Here is a 23274-nt window from a genome sequence, read left to right as displayed (position 1 = left end):
GTTCCCACGTCTCAGAGCTCGTTCTATGTTTTTGGGATATTGTCAGGTCACTGAATGTGCTCTGACCTCTATTTGGAATACAGACTTAGATGGATTGGTCTGCAGGCGTCACGTTGCATTTGCAGAGCCCCTGATGTACCCAAACAGTAGAAACCTCCCACAAGTGACCCCATATTGGAAACTACACCCCCCATGGAACTTATCTAGATGTGTTGTGAGAACTTTGAACCCCCAAGTGTTTCACTACAGTTTATAACGCAGAGCCGTGAAAATACAATTTTTTTTTCACAAAAATGATATTTCAGCCCCCAGTTTTGTATTTTCACAAGGGTAACAGGATAAATTGGACCCCAAAAGTTGTTGTCCAATTTGTCCTGAGTACGCCGATACCCCATATGTGGGGGGGAACCACTGTTTGGGCGCATGGCAGAGCTCGGAAGGGAAGGAGCGCCATTTGGATTACAGACTTAGATGGATTGGTCTGCAGGCGTCACGTTGCATTTGCAGAGCCCCTGATGTACCCAAACAATAGAAACACCCCACAAGTGACCCCATATTGGAAACTAGACCCCCCCAAGGAACTTATCTAGATGTGTTGTGAGAACTTTGAACCCCCAAGTGTTTCACTGCAGTTTACAACGCAGAGCCGCGAAAATAAAAAAAATCTTATTTTTCCCACAAAAATGATTTTTAGCCCCCCACATTTTTATTTTCCCAAGGATAACAATAGAACTTGGACCCCAAAAGTTGTTATCCAATTTGTCCTGAGTACACTGATACCCCATATGTTGGGGTAAACCCCTGTTTGGACACACCGGAGAGCTCGGAAGGGAAGGAGCACTGTTTTACTTTTTCAACGCAGAATTGGCTGGAATTGAGATCGGACGCCATGTCGCGTTTGGAGAGCCCCTGATGTGCCTGAACAGTGGAAACTCCCCAATTCTACCTGAAACCCTAATCCAACAACACCCCTAACCATAATCCCAACGGTAACCCTAACCACACCCCTAACCCTGACACACCCCTAACTCTAATCCCAACCCTAATCCCATACGTAAATATAATCCAAACCCTAACCCTAACTTTAGCCCCAACCCTAACCCTAACTTTAGCCCCAACCCTAACCCTAACTTTAGCCCCAACCCTAACTTTAGCCCCAACCCTAACTTTAGCCCCAACCCTAACCCTAACTTTAGCTCCGAACCCTAACCCCAACCCTAACCCTAGCCCTAACCCTAACCCTAGCCCCAACCCTAACTCCAACCCTAGCCCCAACCCTAACCCTAGCCCTAACCCCAGCCCCAACCCTAGCCCCAACCCTAGCCCTAACCCTAACCCCAACCCTAGCCCTAACCCTAACCCTAGCCCTGATGGGAAAATGGAAATAAATACATTTTTTTAATTTTATTATTTTTCCCTAACTAAGGGGGTGATGAAGGGGGGGGTTGATTTACTTTTATAGCGTTTTTTATATCGGATTTTTATGATTGGCAGCTGTCACACACTAAAAGACGCTTTTTTTATAGCAAAAAAGTTTTTGCGTCTCCACATTCTGAGACCTATAATTTTTCCATATTTTGGTCCACAAAGTCATCTGAGGTCTTGTTTTTTGCGGGACGAGTTGACGTTTTTATTGGTATCATTTTTGGACATGTGACAGTTTTTGATCACTTTTTATTCTGATTTTTGTGAGGCAGAATGACCAAAAACCAGCTATTAATGAATTTCTTTTGGGGGAGGCGTTTATACCGTTCTGCGTTTGTTAAAATTGATAAAGCAGTTTTGTTCGTCGGGTAAGTACGATTACAGCGATATCTCATTTATATCTTTTTTTATGTTTTGGCGCTTTTGTATGATAAAAGCTATTTTATAGAAAAAATAATTATTTTGGCATCGCTTTATTCTCAGGACTATAACTTTTTTATTTTTTGCTTATTATGGTTTGTGGTGGCTCATTTTTTGCAGGACAAGATGACGTTTTCAGCAATACCATGTTTATTTACATCCGTCTTTTTGATCGCGTGTTATTCCACTTTTTGTTCGGCGGTATGATAATAAAGCGTTGTTTTTTGGCTCGTTTTTTTTTTTCTTACGGTGTTCACTGAAGGGGTTAACTAGTGGGACAGTTTTATAGGATGGGTCGTTACGGACGCGGCGATACTAAATATGTGTACTTTTATTGTTTTGTTTTTTTTTAGATAAAGAAATGTATTTATGGGAATAATATATATTTTTTTAATTTATTTATTTAGTAATTTTTTTTTTTTTTTTTTTTTTTACACATGTGGAAATTTTTCTTTTTACTATTTTACTTTGTCCCGGGGGGGACATCACAGATCGCCAATCTCACAGTTTGCATAGCACTCTGTGAGATCGGCGATCTCACTCATCGCTGCAGGCTTACAGAGCTGCAGCTGCAGCCTGCTCCTGACCCGGAAGTACTCCCTGCAGGACCCGGATGCAGCCCTGCGGCCATTTTGGATCCGGGGACTGCAGGGAGAAGACGCTCGGTACAAGGTAAGCACATCACCTTGTACCGATCATCTCAGGGAAGGACTCAGGGAGCCCACTCCCTGCGCGATGCTTTCCTGTACCGCCGGCACACCGCGATCATGTTTGATCGCGGTTTGCAGGGGGTTAATGTGCCGGGAGCGGTCCGTGATTTAATGATAAACATACTATATCTAAATCCAGCAGACATCAGTTACATGCTTCATACAATAAATCCACACTGATTATTTTCCTTTTGAAACCCATCTTAGTAAAGTACTGGTTATTTCAAAAACTTTGAGGGAGGTAAACCATTAAATGACTCTAGATAAATGTGCCATTGATTTAGATGAGGCGACAAACGATATAGCAGAGATTTAATGATGCCTCACTTGTCCAAGAAAATTCAATCAAGTATATTCTGTCCTGATATTTAAGGCACAAGAGTGTAAGTGGAACAAAAATGGTAACTACATGATATCTTTTTCACAGTATGTTGTGATTTCTGTGTCTTTTGCAAACAAAATAGAGATGACTGAATCTTTTGAAGTTCAAATACAACAGTTCTGTTGAAATATATCATAAAAAATGTAATTTGCAATAAATCAATTTTCTGCAAATTGCAATACTGCAAAGCTTTTGATTGTCCCAAATACATGTGTGTAACATTCTGAGATCTGGATCCAGCCCCTTACAACCTCAACATCACAAACCCAGCCATAGTAATGTCAAAGTAACCTCACCAGAGAAGCAGATGGTAAATGTTAGTAACAAATAGTCCACATAATAACAGCCCCCTGACAGAATTATACAGTTGTTATTTAATAAAAAAAACTGTCCAAAAATTATCACTCACTTGTAAGCAGATGAATATAATGTGCAATACATTTTTCATAATATATTTAGCTTTTGAAGTTGTTGTCCACAGTAACAACATTCTTCTGTAAGTGAGCTGATTAATGTGTTATATATATTATTACTGTCTTCCATTTTTTAATCCACTAGTAAACATACAAAATGCAAAGGAGTGCTACATTTTGTTGTGCTACTGTCCATACTGCTGGAGGTAAAATACAGGTGTGCAAAAAAAGACATGCACAGTTAGATGTTGGCATTTGTTTTTCTAATTTTTCTAACAAAATTCAAACACGTTCCCACACACCTTCCCAAGAAATGTGATAAATGCTAGGTAGGTTCATGTCCAAAAGGTCAACACCTGCAACAGCATATTGCATTGAGGGCAGTCCCACACGTCCAGATAATTCCGGTACCGGAAAAATCGGTACTGGAATTATCCGTGTCCGTGTGCCCGTGCATTTCTGTGGCACGTGTGCCGCCCATGTGCCGACTGGGTACCACACTGGGTACTACACGGAGCGTGCAGGAGACAGCGCTCGAGATAAGCGCTGTCCCCTGCATCTGGTGCTGAAGCTGCCATTCATATCTTCTCTGCAGCAGCGTTTGCTGTAGAGAAGATATGATAAATCCTTTTTTTTTTTGTTTCTCGTGTTTAAAATCAAGATCCCTGTTCCCACCCCCCTCCCACCCCCTGTGCGCCCGCCTGCTGTTATTAAAATACTCACCCAGCTCCCTCGCAGTGTCCTGTCCTGGCCGCAGCTTCTCCTGTATGCGGTCACATGGGGCCGACCATTACAGTAATGAATATGCGGCTCCACCCCTATGGGAAGTGGAGCCGCATATTCATTACTCTAATCGGCGGCCCCACGTGACCGCATACAGGAGAAGCTGCGGCCAGGACAGGACACTGCGAGGGAGCTGAGTGAGTATTTAATATGAATGGCGGCTTCAGCACCATGTGGGGGGGACAGCGCTTACTGTAGCGCTGTCTCCTGCACGGCACACGGATTGCACACGGACAACGTCCGTGTGCGGTACGTGTTTTACACGGACCCATTGACTTTAATGGGTCCGTGTAATCCGTGCGCTCCCACGAACACTGACATGTCTCCGTGTTTTGCACATGGACACACGGTCCGTGAAAACACGCTGACATGTGCAGAGACACATTGATTTCAATATGTCTACGTGAGTCAGTGTCTCCGGTACATGAGGAAACACCAATCCTAATTTCAGATTTTTTTTTCTAAATATTGATGTCTTGCTGTAGCTTTCTTGTAGAATTTGAATTAAAATAAATGTGTAATTATTAGGGGACCTGGATCTTGATTTTACACACAATTATTCATATCTTTTCTACAGCAAACGCTGCTGTAGGGAAGATATGAATGGCGGCTTCAGCACCAGTGGGGGGGACAGCGCTTAATGTAGCGCTGTCTCTTGCATGGCACACGGACTGCACACGGACAACGTCCGTGTGTGGTACGTGTTTTACATAGACCCATTGACTTTAAGGCCGGCGTCACACTTTCGAGTTTTACGGACGTAAGAGCGCAGAAACTACATCTGTAAAACTCGCAAAAAATACGGCACAATTATTCTTTATGCCCCTGCTCCTATCTGCCATATTAAACTGATCAGTATCATACGGCTTTCTACGGCCGTAGAAAATCGCAGCATGCTGCGTTTGTCACCGTATTGCGCAAATAAAACGTCAATGAAAGTCTATGGAAGCCCCAAAAATACGGATTACACACGGACCAGCAGTGTGACTTGCGAGGAATACGCAGCGCTGTTAGAGAGAAAAGCCGGCAATTCAGTGCGGTGTACAGTAAAATCACACTGACAGCTTACAGTAGAATAGGTAGAATAAATGTGTACACATAGAATAGGTATATATATATATATATATATATTTATATGTCATTGAGACACATATATGTATATATATTAATATTTCATCCAGCGCGATATAGCAGAAAGCCGGTAATTCAATTACCGGCTTTTGCTTTCTCCTTCCAAAAACCCGACATGATAAGAGACCAGGTTTACATACAGTAAACCATCTCATATACCCATTTTTTTGCATATTCCACACTACTAATGTTAGCAGTGTGTATATGCAAAATTTGGCCGTTATAGCTAGTAAATTAAGGGGTTAAATGGCGGAAAAAATTGGCGTGGGCTCCCGCACAATTTTCTCCACCAGAGTGGTAAAGCCAAAGACTGAGGGCAGATATTAATAGCCTGGAGAGGGTCCATGGTTATTGCCCCCCCCCCCCCCGGCTAAAAACATCTGCCCTCAGCCACCCCAGAAAAGGCACATCTGGAAGATGCGCCTAATCTGGCACTTGGCCACTCTCTTCCCACTCCCGTGTAGCGGTGGGATATGGGGTAATGAAGGGTTAATGCCACCTTGCTATTGTAAGGTGACATTAAGCCAAATTAATAATGGAGAGTAGGGTTGAGCGAAACGGGTCGTTCATTTTCAAAAGTCGCCAACTTTTGGCAAAGTCGGGTTTCATGAAACCCGATCCGACCCCTGTGCGGGGTCGGCCATGCGGTACGCGACTTTCGCGCCAAAGTCGCGTTTCAATGACGCGAAAAGCGCCATATCTCAGCCAATGAAGGTAAACGCAGAGTGTGGGCAGCGTGATGACATAGGTCCTGGTCCCCACCATCTTAGAGAAGGGCATTGCAGTGATTGGCTTGCTGTCTGCGGCGTCACAGGGGCTATAAAGGGGAGTTCCCGCCGACCGTCATGTTACTGCTGCTGATCTGAGCTTAGGGAGAGGTTGCTGCCGCTTCGTCAGAAGCAGGGATAGCGTTAGGCAGGGTCCATTAACCACCAAACCGCTTGTGCTGTAGCGATTTCCACTGCCCAACACCACCTTCGGTGTGCAGGGACAGTGGAAGCTACATTTTTTTTTTTGCCCCCTCAGCGCTGTAGCTCATTGGGCTGCCCTAGAAGGCTCCCTGATAGCTGCATTGCTGTGTGTACGCCGCTGTGCAAACCAACTGCTTTTTTCAAAGCACAAATCCTCTTGTTCCTTCCTTTCTGCACAGCTATCTTTTTGGTTTGTACACACTTTTTATTTAATTTGTGCATCAGTCCACTCCTTATTGCTGCCTGCCATACCTGGCTGAGATTACTGCAGGGAGATAGTAATTGAAGGACACTCCCTGTTTTTTTTTTTTTTTTGTGGGAGATTAAGATTGACATTTCTGCTAGAGTGCCATCCCTGTCTGTGTCATCTCTCAGTGGGCCATAGAAAGCCTATTTATTTTTTTGCTTGATTTGGGTTATAAAATCTACCTGAAAAAATCACTACATCAATCAGTGGGAGAAAAATATTGGCCTCAGGGCTTGTGTGCCACTCTTGACTCCTGTGTGCATCATCACTCACTCAGTGGGCCATAGAAAGCATATTTATTTTTTTGCTTGATTTTGGTTCTAAAATCTACCTGAAAAAATCACTACATCAATCAGTGGGAGAAAAATATTGGCCTCAGGGCTTGTGTGCCACTCCTGACTCCTGTGTGCATCATCACTCACTCAGTGGGCCATAGAAAGCCCTTTTTTTTTTTTTTTGCTTTATTTGGGTTCTAAATTCTACCTGAAAAAATCAATAAATCAATCAGTGGGAGATTAATATTGGCCTTTGGGCTTGTGTGCCAGTCCTAAGCGTGCCATCTCTCTCTCTCAGATAGTGGGCCATAGAAAGCCTATTTATTTTTATTTTTTTTATTGGGTTTATAAATTCTCCCTTAAAAAAAAAAGGGAGATTAATATTGGCCTTTGGGCTTGTGTGCCAGTCCTAAGCGTGCCATCTCTCTCTGTCTCTCAGATAGTGGGCCATAGAAAGCCTATTTATTATTTTTTTTATTGGGTTTATAAATTTTCCCTGGAACAAAAAAAAAAAGTGGGAGATAAATATTGGCCTCTGGGCTTGTGTGCCACTCCTGACTCCTGTGTGCGTCATCTCTCACTCAGTGGGCCATAGAAAGCCTTTTTTTGTTTTATTTGTTTTCTAAATTCTCCCTGAAAAAATCATTTTATTTTCTTTGGTTTCTAAATTCTTCCTGAAAAAATCATTTTATTCTATTTTTTTTTTCCTAAAGTCTCCCTGAAAAAAAAAAAAAAAAAAACAAATCAGTGGGAGATTAATATTGCCCTTTCTGCTTGTGTGCCAGTCTTGACTCCTGGGTGTGCCATCTCTCTCTCTCTCTCCAATTGTGGGCCATAGAAAGCCTATTATTTTTTTAGCTTGATTTGGGTTCCAAAATCTACCTGAAAAAATCACTACATGAATCAGTGGGAGATAAATATTGGCCTCTGGGCTTGTGTGCCACTCCTGACTCCTGTGTGCGTCATCTCTCACTCAGTGGGCCATAGAAAGCCTTTTTTTGTTTTATTTGTTTTCTAAATTCTCCCTGAAAAAATCATTTTATTTTATTTGGTTTCTAAATTCTTCCTGAAAAAATCATTTTATTCTATTATTTTTTTTTCCTAAAGTCTCCCTTAAAAAAAAAAAAAAAATCAAATCAGTGGGAGATTAATATTTACATTTGTGCTTCAGTGACAGTCCTGCGTGTGTGGCATCTCTCTCATTTGTTGCCACCAACAACAGAGTGTGTAACATTGTGCCTGATTTTCGTTGTGGTCTCACTCACCTGTAAAGGGGTAGCTAAATCATACTGAAGTTATAGCTCACCGTGTAATTTGTGTGACAGCAACAAATACCGTTAGTTTGTTTACGTTTTTAAAACAATGAGGAAGTATGGTGGAAGAGGTCGTGGCCGGGGGCGTTCATTGTCAGCTGGTAATGAGGGTAGTGGTAGTGGTGGAGCATCAGCTGGTCGTGGGAAAAAAAATATTGCACCTAAGTCTGGAGCTGTGGAGCCAGGTTCGTCGTCTGGCTACACAAGGCCTCGAACGCTCCCTTTTCTGGGAGTAGGAAAACCGCTTTTAAAGCCGGAGCAGCAAGAGCAAGTTTTGGCTTATCTTGCTGACTCAGCCTCTAGCTCTTTTGCCTCCTCTCGTGAAACTGGTAAATGTCAAAGCAGCGCGTCGTTAGTGGATGTTCACGGTCAGGGACAAGTCGCTTCCTTGTCCTCTTCAGCAAAAACAACAACAGAGAAGAATGCAGCAGGCGACACAACGGGTTACTCCATGGAGCTCTTTACACATACCGTCCCTGGCTTAGAAAGTGAAGCAGTTAACAGTCCATACCCATTACAAGTTGAATCTGACATGGAGTGCACTGATGCACAGCCACAGCCAGACTACTATGCTGGTCCTTTGACTCAGACCACAACATTGCCCTCGCAGGGTGCTGATCAAGAATCAGACCCTGATGAGACTATGTTGCCCCATCACGAACGCTATACCACCGACCGACACGGTGACACAGACGAAGTTGCACACGAGCTACAAGAAGAGGTAATAGATGACCCAGTTCTTGACCCCAATTGGCAGCCATTGGGGGAACAGGGTGCAGGCGGCAGCAGTTCTGAAGCGGAGGAGGAGGGGCCGCAGCAGGCATCAACATCGCAACAGGTTCCATCTGCCGGGCCCGTATCTTGCCCAAAACGCGTGGCAAAGCCAAAACCTGTTGGAGGACAGCGTGGCCATCCGGTTAAAGCTCAGTCTGCAATGCCTGAAAAGGTATCCGATGCAGGTTTCTTTGCCAGGCCAAAGCAGTCAGGGTCAGGGAATCACCAGTTTCGTAGTAGGAAACACTGCATCTAGGGCACCGGTGGCAACAATACCATCTCCCACCGTCTCTCAGTCTGCCATGTCCACCGGCACCCCCGCTAGTTCCACGATCTCCAGCTCTCCAGTCCAGCTCACCCTACATGAGACTATGGTTAGAAAAAGGAAGTACTTAGCCTCGCATCCGCGTACACAGGGTTTGAACGCACACATAGCTAGACTAATCTCGTTAGAGATGATGCCCTACCGGTTAGTTGAAAGCGAAGCTTTCAAAGCCCTGATGGACTACGCTGTACCACGCTACGAGCTACCCAGTCGACACTTTTTTTTCCAGAAAAGCCATCCCAGCCCTCCACCAGCATGTTAAAGAGCGCATCGTCCATGCACTCAGGCAATCTGTGAGCACAAAGGTGCACCTGACAACAGATGCATGGACCAGTAGGCATGGCCAGGGACGTTACGTGTCCATCACGGCACACTGGGTAAATGTGGTGGATGCAGGGTCCACAGGGGACAGCAAGTTTGGGACAGTTCTGCCTAGCCCACGGTCTAGGAAACAATTGGCTGTAGCCGTTCGGACCCCCTCCTCCTCCTCTTCGTCCTCCTGCAGAAGTGAGAGCTCGTCCACAGACCGCAGTCGCACAACCACTCCATCCGCAGCTGCCACTGTTGCACACCAGGTCTCCCATTATGGGGCAGCTACTGGCAAACGTCAGCAGGCTGTATTGGCTATGAAGTGTTTGGGCGACAACAGACACACCGCGGAAGTTCTGTCCGAGTTCTTGCAGAAAGAAACGGAGTCGTGGCTGGGCACTGTAGATCTTGAGGCAGGCAAGGTAGTGAATGATAACGGAAGGAATTTCATGGCTGCCATCTCCCTTTCCCAACTGAAACACATTCCTTGCCTGGCTCACACCTTAAACCTGGTGGTGCAGTGCTTCCTGAAAAGTTATCCGGGGTTATCCGACCTGCTCCTCAAAGTGTGTGGACTTTGCTCACATATCCGCCGTTCGCCCGTACACTCCAGCTGTATGCAGACCTATCAGCGTTCTTTGAACCTTCCCCAGCATCGCCTAATCATAGACGTTGCAACAAGGTGGAACTCAACACTGCACATGCTTCAGAGACTGTGTGAACAGAGGCGGGCTGTTATGTTTTTGTGGGAGGATACACATACACGGGCAGGCAGTAGGATGGCAGACATGGAGTTGTCAGGTGTGCAGTGGTCGAAGATTCAAGACATGTGTCAAGTCCTTCAGTGTTTTGAGGAATGCACACGGCTGGTTAGTGCAGACAACGCCATAATAAGCATGAGCATCCCCCTAATGCGTCTGCTGATGCAAAGTTTGACGCACATAAAGGATCAGGCGTCTGCAGCTGAGGAAGAGGAAAGCCTTGATGACAGTCAGCCATTGTCTGGCCAGGGCAGTGTACAGGACGAGGTAACGGGCGAAGAGGAGGAGGAGGACGAGGAGGATGATGGGGATGATTATATTTTTAATGAGGAAGCTTTTCCGGGGCCACTGGAAATTGGTGGCGCGGCAAGGCCGGGTTCTGGTTTTTTGAGGGACACAAGTGACGTGGATTTGCCTGAAACTGCCCCTCAACCAAGCACAACCGCAGATTTGAGAACTGGAACTTTGGCCCACATGGCGGATTATGCCTTACGTATCCTCAAAAGGGACACACGCATAACTAAAATGATGAATGATGACGATTACTGGTTGGCCTGCCTCCTTGATCCTCGCTATAAAGGCAAATTGCAAAATATAATGCCACATGAGAACTTGGAACTAATATTAGCAACCAAACAATCAACTCTTGTTGACCGTTTGCTTCTGGTATTCCCTGCACACAGCGCCCGTGATCGTTCTCACACGAGCTGCAGGGGCCAGCAGACCAGAGGAGTTAGAGGGGCAGAAATCAGAAGTGGCGTTGGCCAGAGGGGTTTTCTGACCAGGTTGTGGAGTGATTTTGCTATGACCGCAGACAGGACAGGTACTGCAGCATCAATTCAAAGTGACAGGAGACAACATTTGTCCAGTATGGTTACAAACTATTTTTCATCCCTTATCGATGTTCTCCCTCAACCGTCATTCCCATTTGATTACTGGGCATCAAAATTAGACACCTGGCCAGAATTGGCAGAATATGCATTGCAGGAGCTTGCTTGCCCGGCAGCTAGTGTCCTATCAGAAAGAGTATTCAGTGCTGCAGGTTCAATACTAACAGAAAAAAGGACTCGTCTGGCTACCCAAAATGTAGATGATCTAACCTTCATTAAAATGAACCACAACTGGATTTCGAAATCTTTTGCCCCACCTTGCCCGGCTGACACCTAGCTTTCCTATGAAAAGGTCTTGCCTGTGGACTATTCTGAATGCCTTTTCCAATCTCGTAATTTTCTGCACCTGATTGTCCAGCATACGACATGTTTACACCTCACTAAATGGCCAAACTCCCCACACGGGGCCGTGGTATCGACACTTGGCGACAGCACCCGTGAGAGTGCAGTTTGTCTGAAGAGGTGGGTGAGCCCGCTTTTGGTCGACGGCACTGCCACTGGGTCCCTCCTAGTACAATAAAGTGTCTCTGGCGGTGGTGGTGCGCACCCAACGTCAGACACACCGTTGTAATATGAGGGGCCCTGGGCCTGTACCGCCGGCCACAAGACAGTTTCCCCCCACCCCAGCTAAAACAGTGCTCTACCACTTGCAAAATTATCTCACAGCTCCACCAATGTTTAGTCTATGCGCTGACATCCTTCAATGCCTGCCACTGACAATACCATTGTATTGACATTTTTGTTATGTTAGGCCTTCGATGCCTGTCTGCGGTCACTCCTTCCACTAGGCCTCCACTGACCACACCACTGCTGCCCGTGTACCCCTGGAACCAATTTAAAATTGCCTACAGCCATGTGTTATTATTTTAGGCCTTCGATGCCTGTCTGCGGTGACTCCTTCCACTAGGCCTCCACTGACCACACCACTGCTGCCCGTGTACCCCTGGAACCAATTTAAAATTGCCTACAGCCATGTGTTATTATTTTAGGCCTTCGATGCCTGTCTGCGGTCACTCCTTCCACTAGGCCTCCACTGACCACACCACTGCTGCCCGTGTACCCCTGGAACCAATTTAAAATTGCCTACAGCCATGTGTTATTATTTTAGGCCTTCGATGCCTGTCTGCGGTCACTCCTTCCACTAGGCCTCCACTGACCACACCACTGCTGCCCGTGTACCCCTGGAACCAATTTAAAATTGCCTACAGCCATGTGTTATTATTTTAGGCCTTCGATGCCTGTCTGCGGTCACTCCTTCCACTAGGCCTCCACTGACCACACCACTGCTGCCCGTGTACCCCTGGAACCAATTTAAAATTGCCTACAGCCATGTGTTATTATTTTAGGCCTTCGATGCCTGTCTGCGGTCACTCCTTCCACTGGGCCTCCACTGACCACACCACTGCTGCCCGTGTACCCCTGGAACCAATTTAAAATTGCCTACAGCCATGTGTTATTATTTTAGGCCTTCGATGCCTGTCTGCGGTCACTCCTTCCACTAGGCCTCCACTGACCACAGCACTGCTGCCCGTGTACCCCTGGAACCAATTTAAAATTGCCTACAGCCATGTGTTATTATTTTAGGCCTTCGATGCCTGTCTGCGGTGACTCCTTCCACTAGGCCTCCACTGACCACACCACTGCTGCCCGTGTACCCCTGGAACCAATTTAAAATTGCCTACAGCCATGTGTTATTATTTTAGGCCTTCGATGCCTGTCTGCGGTCACTCCTTCCACTAGGCCTCCACTGACCACACCACTGCTGCCCGTGTACCCCTGGAACCAATTTAAAATTGCCTACAGCCATGTGTTATTATTTTAGGCCTTCGATGCCTGTCTGCGGTCACTCCTTCCACTAGGCCTCCACTGACCACACCACTGCTGCCCGTGTACCCCTGGAACCAATTTAAAATTGCCTACAGCCATGTGTTATTATTTTAGGCCTTCGATGCCTGTCTGCGGTCACTCCTTCCACTAGGCCTCCACTGACCACACCACTGCTGCCCGTGTACCCCTGGAACCAATTTAAAATTGCCTACAGCCATGTGTTATTATTTTAGGCCTTCGATGCCTGTCTGCGGTCACTCCTTCCACTAGGCCTCCACTGACCACACCACTGCTGCCCGTGTACCCCTGGAACCAATTTAAAATTGCCTACAGCCATGTGTTATTATTTTAGGCCTTCGATGCCTGTCTGCGGTCATTCCTTCCACTAGGCCTCCACTGACCACACCACTGCTGCCCGTGTACCCCTGGAACCAATTTAAAATTGCCTACAGCCATGTGTTATTATTTTAGGCCTTCGATGCCTGTCTGCGGTCACTCCTTCCACTAGGCCTCCACTGACCACACCACTGCTGCCCGTGTACCCCTGGAACCAATTTAAAATTGCCTACAGCCATGTGTTATTATTTTAGGCCTTCGATGCCTGTCTGCGGTCACTCCTTCCACTAGGCCTCCACTGACCACACCACTGCTGCCCGTGTACCCCTGGAACCAATTTAAAATTGCCTACAGCCATGTGTTATTATTTTAGGCCTTCGATGCCTGTCTGCGGTCACTCCTTCCACTAGGCCTCCACTGACCACACCACTGCTGCCCGTGTACCCCTGGAACCAATTTAAAATTGCCTACAGCCATGTGTTATTATTTTAGGCCTTCGATGCCTGTCTGCGGTCACTCCTTCCACTAGGCCTCCACTGACCACACCACTGCTGCCCGTGTACCCCTGGAACCAATTTAAAATTGCCTACAGCCATGTGTTATTATTTTAGGCCTTCGATGCCTGTCTGCGGTCACTCCTTCCACTAGGCCTCCACTGACCACACCACTGCTGCCCGTGTACCCCTGGAACCAATTTAAAATTGCCTACAGCCATGTGTTATTATTTTAGGCCTTCGATGCCTGTCTGCGGTCACTCCTTCCACTAGGCCTCCACTGACCACACCACTGCTGCCCGTGTACCCCTGGAACCAATTTAAAATTGCCTACAGCCATGTGTTATTATTTTAGGCCTTCGATGCCTGTCTGCGGTCACTCCTTCCACTAGGCCTCCACTGACCACACCACAGCTGCCCGTGTACCCCTGGAACCAATTTAAAATTGCCTACAGCCATGTGTTATTATTTTAGGCCTTCGATGCCTGTCTGCGGTCACTCCTTCCACTAGGCCTCCACTGACCACACCACTGCTGCCCGTGTACCCCTGGAACCAATTTAAAATTGCCTACAGCCATGTGTTATTATTTTAGGCCTTCGATGCCTGTCTGCGGTCACTCCTTCCACTAGGCCTCCACTGACCACACCACTGCTGCCCGTGTACCCCTGGAACCAATTTAAAATTGCCTACAGCCATGTGTTATTATTTTAGGCCTTCGATGCCTGTCTGCGGTCACTCCTTCCACTAGGCCTCCACTGACCACACCACTGCTGCCCGTGTACCCCTGGAACCAATTTAAAATTGCCTACAGCCATGTGTTATTATTTTAGGCCTTCGATGCCTGTCTGCGGTCACTCCTTCCACTAGGCCTCCACTGACCACACCACTGCTGCCCGTGTACCCCTGGAACCAATTTAAAATTGCCTACAGCCATGTGTTATTATTTTAGGCCTTCGATGCCTGTCTGCGGTCACTCCTTCCACTAGGCCTCCACTGACCACACCACTGCTGCCCGTGTACCCCTGGAACCAATTTAAAATTGCCTACAGCCATGTGTTATTATTTTAGGCCTTCGATGCCTGTCTGCGGTCACTCCTTCCACTAGGCCTCCACTGACCACACCACTGCTGCCCGTGTGCCCCTGGAACCAATTTAAAATTGCCTACAGCCATGTGTTATTATTTTAGGCCTTCGATGCCTGTCTGCGGTCACTCCTTCCACTAGGCCTCCACTGACCACACCACTGCTGCCCGTGTGCCCCTGGAACCAATTTAAAATTGCCTACAGCCATGTGTTATTATTTTAGGCCTTCGATGCCTGTCTGCGGTCACTGCTTCCACTAGGCCTCCACTGACCACACCACTGCTGCCCGTGTACCCCTGGAACCAATTTAAAATTGCCTACAGCCATGTGTTATTATTTTAGGCCTTCGATGCCTGTCTGCGGTCACTCCTTCCACTAGGCCTCCACTGACCACACCACTGCTGCCCGTGTACCCCTGGAACCAATTTAAAATTGCCTACAGCCATGTGTTATTATTTTAGGCCTTCGATGCCTGTCTGCGGTCACTCCTTCCACTAGGCCTCCACTGACCACACCACAGCTGCCCGTGTACCCCTGGAACCAATTTAAAATTGCCTACAGCCATGTGTTATTATTTTAGGCCTTCGATGCCTGTCTGCGGTCACTCCTTCCACTAGGCCTCCACTGACCACACCACTGCTGCCCGTGTACCCCTGGAACCAATTTAAAATTGCCTACAGCCATGTGTTATTATTTTAGGCCTTCGATGCCTGTCTGCGGTCACTCCTTCCACTAGGCCTCCACTGACCACACCACAGCTGCCCGTGTACCCCTGGAACCAATTTAAAATTGCCTACAGCCATGTGTTATTATTTTAGGCCTTCGATGCCTGTCTGCGGTCACTCCTTCCACTAGGCCTCCACTGACCACACCACTGCTGCCCGTGTACCCCTGGAACCAATTTAAAATTGCCTACAGCCATGTGTTATTATTTTAGGCCTTCGATGCCTGTCTGCGGTCACTCCTTCCACTAGGCCTCCACTGACCACACCACTGCTGCCCGTGTACCCCTGGAACCAATTTGAAATTGCCTACAGCCATGTGTTATTATTTTAGGCCTTCGATGCCTGTCTGCGGTCACTCCTTCCAATAGGCCTCCACTGACCACACCACTGCTGCCCGTGTACCCCTGGAACCAATTTAAAATTGCCTACAGCCATGTGTTATTATTTTAGGCCTTCGATGCCTGTCTGCGGTCACTCCTTCCACTAGGCCTCCACTGACCACACCACTGCTGCCCGTGTACCCCTGGAACCAATTTAAAATTGCCTACAGCCATGTGTTATTATTTTAGGCCTTCGATGCCTGTCTGCGGTCACTCCTTCCACTAGGCCTCCACTGACCACACCACTGCTGCCCGTGTACCCCTGGAACCAATTTAAAATTGCCTACAGCCATGTGTTATTATTTTAGGCCTTCGATGCCTGTCTGCGGTCACTCCTTCCACTAGGCCTCCACTGACCACACCACTGCTGCCCGTGTACCCCTGGAACCAATTTAAAATTGCCTACAGCCATGTGTTATTATTTTAGGCCTTTGATGCCTGTCTGCGGTCACTCCTTCCACTAGGCCTCCACTGACCACACCACTGCTGCCCGTGTACCCCTGGAACCAATTTAAAATTGCCTACAGCCATGTGTTATTATTTTAGGCCTTCGATGCCTGTCTGCGGTCACTCCTTCCACTAGGCCTCCACTGACCACACCACTGCTGCCCGTGTACCCCTGGAACCAATTTAAAATTGCCTACAGCCATGTGTTATTATTTTAGGCCTTCGATGCCTGTCTGCGGTCACTCCTTCCACTAGGCCTCCACTGACCACACCACTGCTGCCCGTGTACCCCTGGAACCAATTTAAAATTGCCTACAGCCATGTGTTATTATTTTAGGCCTTCGATGCCTGTCTGCGGTCACTCCTTCCACTAGGCCTCCACTGACCACACCACTGCTGCCCGTGTACCCCTGGAACCAATTTAAAATTGCCTACAGCCATGTGTTATTATTTTAGGCCTTCGATGCCTGTCTGCGGTCACTCCTTCCACTAGGCCTCCACTGACCACACCACTGCTGCCCGTGTACCCCTGGAACCAATTTAAAATTGCCTACAGCCATGAGTTATTATTTTAGGCCTTCGATGCCTGTCTGCGGTCACTCCTTCCACTAGGCCTCCACTGACCACACCACTGCTGCCCGTGTACCCCTGGAACCAACATCAGAAAATATAAAAATAAGTATTTTGCTTATAAGAAAGAAAATACTGGAGAGATATCAAATGCAGACATTTTAACATTAAAAACAAACACATACAACAAAAATCTGGTACAGTACTAAAAATGGCCACCAGCTACAATAACTTTCTCCTGCAAGTAGTTAACTGAAAGGTTTTTTCAATTTTAAACACAGATATGGCATCCACCGAGTGTTGTCCTGTCGCGTCTTCTTTATATTATTGCCAAGAAGATGCAAAACAATGAAAATAATAAAATCATTATTTACCAAAAAAATAGAGTAAGTCAAAACCACATTGCAAATAAACATTCATTACAAATAAAGAAGCAGGGCGCGTCCGAGGGTGAGTATATACCTAATAAGAATATAATCACCCTCGGACGCGCCCTGCTTCTTTCCGACAGCCTTCCTTCCTAAGAATCAGCCCTTCCGTGGTGTAGAGAGAGGGTTTGTTACACTCCAAGGTGTTCCCCAGGTTGCCTTTCCTGAGCTTCGATCTTCCGGCTCTCGTTTAGTAGTTGTTGGAAACTACGCTGCATTAGGCCTACAAATTGGGTATGGGGTGTAGAGAGATGGTGTGTTCCACTGTAGAGAGATGGTGTGTTCCACTCTAAGGTGTTCCCCAGGTTTCCTCGCCAATGCTTCGATCATCATGCTCTCGTTTAGTAGTTGTTGGAAACTACGCTGCATTAGGCCTACAAATTGGGTATGGGGTGTAGAGAGATGGTGTGTTCCACTCCAAGGTGTTCCCCAGGTTTCCTCTTCATTGCTTCGATCTTCATGCTCTCGTTTAGTAGTTGTTGGAAACTACGCTGCATTAGGCCTACAAATTGGGTATGGGGTGTAGAGAGATGGTGTGTTACACTCCAAGGTGTTCCCCAGGTTTCCTCTCCATTGCTTCGATCTTCCGGCTCTCGTTTAGTAGTTGTTGGAAACTACGCTGCATTAGGCCTACAAATTGGGTATGGGGTGTAGAGAGATGGTGTGTTCCACTCCAAGGTGTTCCCCAGGTTGCCTTTCCTGAGCTTCGATCTTCCGGCTCTCGTTTAGTAGTTGTTGGAAACTACGCTGCATTAGGCCTACAAATTGGGTATGGGGTGTAGAGAGATGGTGTGTTCCACTGTAGAGAGATGGTGTGTTCCACTCCAAGGTGTTCCCCAGGTTTCCTCGCCAATGCTTCGATCATCATGCTCTCGTTTAGTAGTTGTTGGAAACTACGCTGCATTAGGCCTACAAATTGGGTATGGGGTGTAGAGAGATGGTGTGTTCCACTCCAAGGTGTTCCCCAGGTTTCCTCTCCATTGCTTCGATCTTCATGCTCTCGTTTAGTAGTTGTTGGAAACTACGCTGCATTAGGCCTACAAATTGGGTATGGGGTGTAGAGAGATGGTGTGTTACACTCCAAGGTGTTCCCCAGGTTTCCTCTCCATTGCTTCGATCTTCCGGCTCTCGTTTAGTAGTTGTTGGAAACTACGCTGCATTGGGCCTACAAATTGGGTATGGGGTGTAGAGAGATGGTGTGTTCCACTCCAAGGTGTTCCCCAGGTTGCCTTTCCTGAGCTTCGATCTTCCGGCTCTCGTTTAGTAGTTGTTGGAAACTACGCTGCATTAGGCCTACAAATTGGGTATGGGGTGTAGAGAGATGGTGTGTTCCACTGTAGAAAGATGGTGTGTTCCACTCCAAGGTGTTCCCCAGGTTTCCTCGCCAATGCTTCGATCATCATGCTCTCGTTTAGTAGTTGTTGGAAACTACGCTGCATTAGGCCTACAAATTGGGTATGGGGTGTAGAGAGATGGTGTGTTCCACTCCAAGGTGTTCCCCAGGTTTCCTCTCCATTGCTTCGATCTTCATGCTCTCGTTTAGTAGTTGTTGGAAACTACGCTGCATTAGGCCTACAAATTGGGTATGGGGTGTAGAGAGATGGTGTGTTACACTCCAAGGTGTTCCCCAGGTTTCCTCTCCATTGCTTCGATCTTCCGGCTCTCGTTTAGTAGTTGTTGGAAACTACGCTGCATTAGGCCTACAAATTGGGTATGGGGTGTAGAGAGATCGTTGTTACACTCCAAGGTGTTCCCCAGGTTTCCTCTCCATTGCTTCGATCTTCCGGCTCTCGTTTAGTAGTTGTTGGAAACTACGCTGCATTGGGCCTACAAATTGGGTATGGGGTGTAGAGAGATGGTGTGTTCCACTCCAAGGTGTTCTCCAGGTTGCCTTTCCTGAGCTTCGATCTTCCGGCTCTCGTTTAGTAGTTGTTGGAAACTACGCTGCATTAGGCCTACAAATTGGGTATGGGGTGTAGAGAGATGGTGTGTTCCACTGTAGAGAGATGGTGTGTTCCACTCCAAGGTGTTCCCCAGGTTTCCTCGCCAATGCTTCGATCATCATGCTCTCGTTTAGTAGTTGTTGGAAACTACGCTGCATTAGGCCTACAAATTGGGTATGGGGTGTAGAGAGATGGTGTGTTACACTCCAAGGTGTTCCCCAGGTTTCCTCTCCATTGCTTCGATCTTCCGGCTCTCGTTTAGTAGTTGTTGGAAACTATGCTGCATTAGGCCTACAAATTGGGTATGGGGTGTAGAGAGATGGTGTGTTACACTCCAAGGTGTTCCCCAGGTTTCCTCTCCATTGCTTCGATCTTCCGGCTCTCGTTTAGTAGTTGTTGGAAACTACGCTGCATTGGGCCTACAAATTGGGTAAGGGGTGTAGAGAGATGGTGTGTTCCACTCCAAGGTGTTCTCCAGGTTGCCTTTCCTGAGCTTCGATCTTCCGGCTCTCGTTTAGTAGTTGTTGGAAACTATGCTGCATTAGGCCTACAAATTGGGTATGGGGTGTAGAGAGATGGTTTGTTCCACTGTAGAGAGATGGTGTGTTCCACTCCAAGGTGTTCCCCAGGATTCCTCGCCAATGCTTCGATCATCATGCTCTCGTTTAGTAGTTGTTGGAAACTACGCTGCATTAGGCCTACAAATTGGGTATGGGGTGTAGAGAGATGGTGTGTTCCACTCCAAAGTGTTCCCCAGGTTTCCTCGCCAATGCTTCGATCATCATGCTCTCGTTTAGTAGTTGTTGGAAACTACGCTGCATTAGACCTACAAATTGGGTATGGGGTGTAGAGAGATGGTGTGTTCCACTCCAAGGTGTTCTCCAGGTTGCCTTTCCTGAACTTCTATCTTCAGGCTCTCATTAAATTGTGGTTAAACGGAACAACTGCATTTGGCGTACTAGTTGGTTTGGGGCCTACTATCGGTGTCTGCCGCTCCTTGCTGTTCTCCTGGTTTCCTGTCCTGAAATTCCGTTTTCAGGCGCTCGTTAAGTAGTTGTTAATGTTAGACTGCATTTGGCCTACTAGTTGGGTTGGGGCCTACTATCGGTGTCTGCCACTCCTTGCTGTTCTCCTCCACTGAACAAAGCTGTGCCGCCTGTTTACTACTGTTGCCAATTTTGAACTGCATTTCGACTACTTACTGATTTGGGCCTACTCTCTGTGTCAGCCTCTCATTCCAGTTATCCTCCACTGCAATGCCCCCTGATTAGTCCTGTGTTACCAATTTTGAACTGCATTTAGCCCACTTTATTCTTTGGGCCTATATCTGTGTTTCCTCCTCATCCTGCCCATTGCCCAGCCAGTGATAGATGAGTCTGCTGGTACATTGACCCATAACGCAACATTTCCCGTGCACGCTACACTGCAAGATTGTGACCCTGCTGAAAGTCAGGTCCCCCTTCCCGCATACCATACCACCTTACACGGGGACAAACAGGAAGGTGCAGATGAAAGTGCAGGTTCCTTCATCAGGTGGGGGGAGGAATACTAGTTGGCGACGTCACTGGCACAGGGCCTCTCATGGTACGCAAAAGTGTTGCTGCCGGTGGGAGGCGCCCCCGCCGTGCAAACACACCGCTGTACTTTGAGGGGCCCTGTGCCAGTGCCAATGCCAACGAGTGGGCCCCCCCTGCTTGCTCAGGTTCACAGCACTTGCAAAGTTGAAATACTTACCTCTCCCTGCTCCACTGCTGTGACGTGGTCCAGATTTCCTGGGCCCACTAATTACTTGAACCAGCCCTACCCACCACAACTTTAGCCAAATGACCCCCAATTTCAAATGCCTTCCAATTATTATAAGGTAAATTACGCTTGACAAGCTTCATTAAGAATAATGGATGGTTTTGACATTAAAATGGGCACTCTAGGTGTTTTCCTGGCCCCCACTCACTGCCGACTATGCTGCCCCATTGACTTGCATTGGGTTTCGTGTTTCGGTCGATCCCGACTTTACGTCATAATCGGCCGATTTCACTCGACCCGACTTTTGAGATAGTCGGGTTTCGCGAAACCCGGCTCGACTCTAAAAAGGTCAAGGTCGCTCAACTCTAATGGAGAGGCGTCAATTATGACACCTATCCATTATTAATCCAATACTAGGAAAGGTTTAAAAAAAAACACACACACACATTATTAAAAATTAATTTAATGAAAAAAACACAAAGGTTGTTGAATTAATTTATTCTACTCTCAATCCACTCACTGAAGACGCTCGATCTGTAAATAAAAAAAAAAATTAACCAAGAATATACATACCTTCCGAGGATCTGTAAGGTCCAACGATGTAAATCCATCTGAAGGGGTTAAAATATTTTGCAGGCAGGAGTTCTGTTAATGCAGCACTACTCCTGCCTGCAAAACTCCAGCGAATGAAGGTAAAGTAGGTCAATGACCTATATTTAGCTTCATTTGCGGTGAGGCGCCCTCTGCTGGCTGTTCCTAGATCGTGGGAACTTTCCTAGAAAGCTCCCTGGCTCGAGATCATAAGAGGGTGCCCTTTGCTGGTTGTCCTCATATGAACTCGACTCTCCCCTTGACAAAGCTACGTGACTTGTGGGCGAAACGCGCGTCGGGGGTCGCGTTCGTGGATCGCAACCGGTGCGCCTGGCCCTGGGACTTTATACTGGTAAGCGCTGCTAAGCACAAGTCAATTATTCTAATGCCACTGGGCTTTGTTGATCTACTGATTTATATCTTATATTTATAGCAGCATGCCTCTATCATCTAGCTGGTGTATTGGCCCCATAGTCAGTGCGCACCGGGGGGACATCCACTCATGTATGGTTTTTATCATCCTTGCACATTGTCATGTTTGATCTTTTTATATGGTACTATTTACACTTGTAAATTAATATCTGTAATTTAATAAAGTATTGTTATTCTTTGGATTACCTATACGCTCCTTTTGTACTCCTTTTCTCATTAACAGAACTCCTGCCTGCAAAATATTTTAACCCCTTCAGATGGATTTACATCGTTGGACCTTACAGATCCTCGGAAGGTATGTATATTCTTGGTTTATTTTTTTTTTTGATTTACAGATCGAGGGTCTTCAGTGAGTGGATTGAGAGTAGAATAAATTAATTCAACAACCTTTGTGTTTTTTTCATTAAATTAATTTTTAATAATGTGTGTGTGTTTTTTTTTTAACCCTTTACTAGTATTGGATTAATAATGGATAGGTGTCATAATTGACGCCTCTCCATTATTAATTTGGCTTAATGTCACCTTACAATAGCAAGGGGGCATTAACCCTTCATTACCCCATATCCCACCGCTACACGGGAATGGGAAGAGAGTGGCCAAGTGACAGAATAGGCGCATCTTCCAGATGTGCCTTTTCTGGGGTGGCTGGGGGCAGATGTTTTTAGCCAGGGGGGGGCCAATAACCATGGACCCTCTCCAGGCTATTAATATCTGCCCTCAGTCACTGGCTTTACCACTCTGGCGGAGAAAATTGCGCGGGAGCCCACGCCAATTTTTTCCGCCATTTAACCCCTTAATTTACTAGCTAGAACGGCCAAATTTTGCATATACACACTACTAACATTATTAGTGTGGAATATGCAAAAAAAATGGGGATATGAGATGGTTTACTGTATGTAAACCAGGTCTCATATCATGTCAGGTTTTAGGAAGGAAAAAGCAAAAGCCGGTAATTGAATTACTGGCTTTCTGCTATATCGTGCTGGATGAAATATTAATATATATACATATATGTGTCTACTGACATATATATATATATATATATATATATATATATATATATATATATATATATATATATATATATATGACAGTATATATGGGTTGGTTTTTTTTTACACATGGATCCCTTGTATAGCCGTATG

This window comes from Ranitomeya imitator, chromosome 3 (assembly GCF_032444005.1).
Source record: "Ranitomeya imitator isolate aRanImi1 chromosome 3, aRanImi1.pri, whole genome shotgun sequence".
Classification (NCBI taxonomy): Eukaryota; Metazoa; Chordata; class Amphibia; order Anura; family Dendrobatidae; genus Ranitomeya; species Ranitomeya imitator.
This window is presented reverse-complemented; position numbering follows the sequence as displayed.